Source organism: Myodes glareolus, chromosome 7, assembly GCF_982192425.1.
Source record: "Myodes glareolus chromosome 7, mMyoGla1.1, whole genome shotgun sequence".
Lineage (NCBI taxonomy): Eukaryota > Metazoa > Chordata > Mammalia > Rodentia > Cricetidae > Myodes > Myodes glareolus.
Window position 1 is genome coordinate 96,590,765 of NC_142032.1, and position 6,335 is coordinate 96,597,099.

The window sequence follows — 6,335 nt, forward strand, 5'->3', positions numbered from 1 at the left end:
AGGCTGCAATAGAAAATCCCAGACATGCTCAGTAGGCTTAGGGCAAGGGAAAAAAGACAACTGACTCTTGTGACTCTAGTTGTGGCTGCAGATGCCGGAAGTGGCTGAACTGTCTGCAGATGCCAGCAGTGGCTGAACTACCTGAAGAGTCAGGGGTAACCAACTGTATTGTGGTTTTGTACCCGGAGTTGAATGGCGATGATATGTTTGTTTGTTTGTTTGTTTGTTTGTTTGTTTGTTTTGCTATTGAAGCTGACTTGTAGATTTTAATTCATGAGCCATCAGTATCTCATTTTAGAGGATAGGAACCACAAGGACTAACCCCCATAAATTACACTGCTCTGTGAGCTTGGCTATCCCTAACAACTCAGTAACAGCTACGGCCTACATGGTACTTTCTTTTCTCACCCCTAGATTTTTATGTTTTTCCAAGAACTGGTCCTCTGCTCTAGGCAGGATATTCCTTGCTTCTAACTCTGCTACTGTCATTGCTGGCTGAGCCCACACAGCCTCTGCAGAGGTGGATCTGTGTTGCCAACTTTGGTGATCTGAGAACAAAAGAGGGCGAGTGACACTGTACTCTAAGTGGAAAGGATAGTCCTTGTGATTTTCAGTTGGTGGGAATGTGGTCAACTGGAGGTTCTTGTCAAGGCTGAGGAGTTCTTCCATATCTTCTTTTGTTAATTCAAAATCAAATACCTGGATATTTTCCCTGATCCGACTTGGAGTGGCAGATTTCGGAATCACTATCACGTTCCTTTGGATCTGAAATCAGATCAAAATCTGAGCAGGAGACTTTGCATGCTTCTTTGCGATCTTCCGAATGACATCATCATCCAACAAGTCAGCCCCATCTTTGCTTGAGCCACCAAGAGGACGGTAAGCAGTCACAGACACATTTCTCTTATGGCAAAAATCAATCAGATTCTTCTGAGTAAGATATGGGTGGCATTCAATCTGGTTAGTTACTGGCTTGAACCTCAAAACAGGCTTATTCAAAAGTGTCTCAAACTGTTCATGGTTAAGGTTTGACATCCCACCTTTCCTCACCAGCCCCTCAATCACCAGGTCCTCCATGGCCTCACATGTGTCCAGAAAGCTGGTGTTACTGGGTATAACCATGCCATTGCAATCCAAAGGTATGTCTTTTTCTCCAGGCTTGAAGCCCATGGGCCAGTGTATGAGGTAGGGTCCAGGTAATCCAAGTTTTAGACCTTCAGGGTATTGGTGCGTGCTGTTTTCACCAAAGACTTCTTGTGTTAGGTACACCACAGCTTACTGATGACAAACAGATCCTCTCTATTCACCACACCCTCCTTGATCTTGGAATTGATTCCCATTCCAACCTCACTCTCATTGTGGTATAAGTAAGCACAGTCGAAATGCCGGTACCCAAAGTCGATAGCCACCTTCACTGCGTCAGCCACTTCTCCTGGTTAGGCCTTCCCGGTGCCCAAGCCCACTATAGGGATGATTTCCATGGTACCCCTTGGCTCTCTGGCTCAACCAGCAACCAGCATTGGAGGGGCACGTGGCGGCCGCTGGCACTCAGAAAGCGATATGTTTATTTATTCTGTATCAGTAAAACTCAGGTGTCAGATATCAGAGTAAGAACACAGAAGATTGGATAAGCAGTGGAGAAGCCACCAGTGACTTAATAACTCTTCTGTTCCAAAAGTGCTAAGATCCTCTCTAAGAGTGACCCTACTACTTCTTCATTCATCCAAAACCTCTATGATTAATTTTAGTCAGCTAGTGGCTAACTCTACCCTCTGATTAAAAAACAAACTTCATATCAGAATGCAATCAAAATATCACACAACAGTAGGGTCTATGTAGACTCGTGTGTTTGAATGCTTGGTCCATAGACAGTGGCACTATTAGGAGGTATGGCATTGTTGGATTAGGTATAGCCTTGTTGGAAAAAGTAGGTCACTGTGGAGGCAGGCTTTGAAGTCTCATATATGTTCAAGCCATGCCCAGTGTGGCAGTTCATTTTCTGTTGCCTGTGTAGATCGCTCAGCTCCTTTTCCAGCACATGACTGCCTGTATCCCATCATGTCCCACCATGGTGATAACTGACAAAAGATTTGAAACTATAAGCCAGCCCTAATTAAATGTTTTTCTTTAAAAGATTTGCCATTGTCATGGTGTCTCTTCACAGCAATAGAAATCCTAAGATATTGCTCTATTCATAATAGTCAGAAATTAGAATCTAAATATCCCTCACCAGAAGAATGAATAAAGAAAATGTGATACATTTACACAATGGGCTATTACTCAGATGTTAAAATAATTTAAAAAGACACCATGAAATTTTCTGGCAAATGGATGGAACTAGAGAAAAATCATCCTGAGATAACCCAGACACAGAAGGACAAATGGGGTATGTTTTCAATTATATGAGGATATAATCATTAAGTAAATGCCTAGCTAGAAACTGTAGACCCAGAAAGATTAGGTATAAAGGAAAGGACTTGCAATAAACATAGATCTCCTAGGAGGGGAAAATAGAATAGAATTTATGGGTGAACTTTAAGTAAGGGGATACTAGAATAGTAGATCAGGTGGGAAGTAAGGGGAAAGGGGTCTAGGGAGAGAATATATGGGAAAAACACAACTGGAAACAAAGAGCATTTGAGGGAAATCTAGTGCAGTGAAATCTTTCTAAAACATATTAAGGTGATCCTAATGAAGTATCTAAATAGTGGGGGAGACTGAGTCCCAAATGGTCATCTCTTGTCAGCACTGGGACTGGGTTACATCCAAATGAATTGTGGGACAAAGGGGTTTCATTGAAATCCCAAAACAACCCAAGCTGTTGCCAAGAAAATAGGTTATTGTCCACATTGATAACAAGTCTCCATTGCAGAAAACAACACCCAGAAAACTCATTGAGCACAAATAGTTTGAGCTGATACCTACATAGAACCTTCTATCCTAAATTCTGGTGTTTTTGATATGGGAAGCTCTGCAGGGTACTAAAAGAGAAATGTAATCACCAACCCAGTCACAAACCCTTTTGCCTACAATGCTTTCCTGCCTGCCTGCAAAATATCCTAGGTAAAAGTTAGAACAAAGGGTTTGAGAGTAACCAAAAATATATGATTTCATTTAAGGTCTACTTTACAAGATGGAACTCACAACCAACACTGCTTGGTGAACATGAACCAGAGACAAGATATCCAAGAGACATAGCATAAACCCAAGTAATAGTGGTCTTTAAGAAAGAAAATGTAGCATTATAATGACGTTCTGCTATACTCATAGACCAATGCCTTATCTGGCCATCATCAATGAAACTTCCTATTGCAGTATATGGGAAAAAATACTGAGATACACAGCCAGACCTTAAGCAGAGATAGAAAAACCTTGGAATACTCATCTGCAAATGAGATGCCTCTATCAAATCCTTCCTTTTAGGTTTCAGAGAACCCTGAAGAAGATGAGGCAGAAAGCATCTAAAATCCAGATGAATAGATGATACCAGAAAAGCAAGATGCTCTAAATTAGACAAGAAAAGTTCAGATGAACTCACAGGGACTGAAGTAGCATGCACAGGGTCTGCAAGGATCTGCACCAGGCCCTCTGCATATATATTATAGTTTCAGTTTAGCGTTTTTATGGGACATCCTAGTCTGTGAATGAATGGGTCTTTGATCTTTGTGTGTTCTCTTCAGCTCTTTTTTATGTTGGTTTGACTTATTCAACTTCAATGTGATGGTCTAAGTTTTGTCTTATTATATTGTAAGGTTTGGTTTTGTTGTCATCACTTAGACATCTGTCCTTTCTAAATGAGATGCAGAAAAGAAGTAGATCCAGATAGGAGGGAAAGTTGGGAGGAACTTTGCTGCGCTCACACAGGCTGAAACCACGAGTCTCAGCGGAGGGTGTCCAGGTTGAATGAATGCACAGAGCACGAGGTTGAGGTGGAACAGCTTCTTTATTGCTCTGCTGGGGCTAGCTTTTATACCATGGCACCAAATGAGGAGGGGGCTGTGAAGGGACTGTCACCTGATCCCAGTAGGGACTGTCACCTGACCCAAGCAGGGACTGTTACCTGACCCCAGCAGGGATCAAGGAATGATCATGTGCACTCAAACTTCCTTACCCAACTCCAGGAGCAGAGGGAAGTTATGTTTTCTTTGCAGAAAAGCACCTCAAATGGGGGCAGGGAAATGTAACTCGGGGCTGCAATTCCCACAATTCCCCCTACTTTATTTTATAATGAGGGGTCCTGTCTTAGGTCCTGCGAGGGAAGTACCTTCCCTTACCCATCATAGGGCCCCTAATGCGCTGTCTTAGGTGGGGGTCTCCTCACAGGTTGTCCTCCTTGGAGACCCTCATTTTTTCAGCATCTTCAGCCATACCTCATGACTTCCGGGAGAGTCATGGGCCAGACTGAGTAACACCTGACGGTAGACAAGCTCAGTCATGGTGAAGGTATTTAGGACTCGTTTTAAGAGGAGCAGGCCTACTGCCACCCCTACTAGTCCCAAGATCCCCAGGGACAAGGCACCTCCCCATCGATGTGCCCAACCCCCAATCTGGGCCATGGTATTCCACCATCCCTCAGCAGATATAGGTTTAACACAAGTTTCATTAATTGAAATAATTTGATGTACCAAAGAGTGGGTAAAGTTTAAAAAGGAATCATTCCAAGGCCCCCTAAGGTAAGCATTAAGGCGTTGCACCTCAAAGGACATATTTTTCACTTCCATAAGGGTCACACAGGCAGAATGATAAAAATGAGAACAAGAGGCTTGTTGCACCATCCACAACACATTAATCTGTTCCTGCTATAAGGCTGTATGCTGATTTAAATTTAACATCCCCAATTGAATATGTGAGTCAATGGTATTTTGAGTCTCTAAGGCCTGGGTAACACGGGCAGCAAGAGTGTTAACAGTCTCTGCAGTAGCTGCATTCTGGGACACGGTGATTCCTGCAATGATGGCAGCTGTGGCTGATATGGCGATAGCTGCGATGACTGCAGTGGTGATCCCAAAGTCTCTTCTCTCTCGATATAAGATAAGCTCTTGTCCATCATGTGGGTCTTCTACCACCAGGGGAACCAGAGCAGGAATTCTCACCATCAGCACAGACTCATCAATCGGGGACCAGCAGTTGCTCAAAAAGCAGGAGCTGGAAGAACAAGGAAAGAGATATCTTGATTGAGGGAGCCATTGTAGGGCTAGAAAGAAACCTAGTTCTAGAGAAAAATCCCCGGAATCCACAAGGATGACCCCAGCTAAGATCCTAAGCAATAGAGGAGAGGGTGCCTGAACTGACCTTGCCCTGTAGTCAGGCTAATGTATATCTTAAATATCACCACCAACTAATGGAAACAGAGGCAGAGACCCGCATTGAAGAACTGTATTGAGTTCCCAAAGTCCAGCTGAAAAGTGGGAGGAGTGAGAATATATGTAAAGAGGTCAAGACCATGGTGGGTATGCCCGCTGAAACAAGTCTACTTGAGCTAATGGGAGCTCACCAACACCAGCCAGATTGGGAAGGAACAAGAATAGGACCAAACTAATTTCTTTGCTTGTAAATGACAGGTGCATGGCTGGGGAAGACTTATGACCACTGACCGTGGCATCAGGATTTATCTCTACTACTTGTGCTGTCTTCTTGGGAACCTGTTCTCTGTATGGATACCTTACTCAGCCTAGATATAGTAGGGGTGCCTTGGATCTTCCTCAAAGCAATGTGACTTAGCCTCTCTGAAGAGTGGATAGAGGATTGGGTGAGAGTAGGTGGAGGGAGTAGAAGGAGGGGAGGGAGTGGAAACTGGGATTTGTATAGAAAATGAAGAAACATTGTTTTAAAAATAAAATAAATCATTTTTTAAAAAGGGAAAGAAAGTTCAAGAGGCATCGCTATCCCTAACAACAAGCTTTATTATGGAGCTACAGTAATAAAAACAGCTTGGTTTGGCATTAAAACAGACAGATCGAACAATGGAATTCAATTGAAGAGTGAGACATTGATCCATACACTGATGAACACCTGATTTTTTGACAAAGAGGCTAAAATTATACAATAAAAAAAGAAAGTATCTTCAAGTTATGCTTGCATAACTGGATGTCAACATGTAAAAACTGCAAATAGATACATATCTAACCCTATGTACAAAACTCAAGTCCAAATTAAAGACCTCTATATAAAATCAGTCACACTGAGTCTCATAGAAGAGAAAGTGGAATATAGCCTTAAATGCATGGGAACAGGAGACCACTCTTAAATATAACATCAGTATCACAAACACTGAAAGCAACAATAAATAAATGAGACCTTATGAAACTGAGAAGCTCTTGTAAAGCAAAAGAAAC

The 6,335-nt window shown here is 42.5% G+C and overlaps 1 pseudogene; it reads right to left on the bottom strand.

Moving 5' to 3' along the window:
• Window positions 1-582: 582 nt before the first annotated feature.
• Window positions 583-1,497, bottom strand: LOC148121514 (1,5-anhydro-D-fructose reductase pseudogene; annotated as a pseudogene).
• Window positions 1,498-6,335: the final 4,838 nt, after the last annotated feature.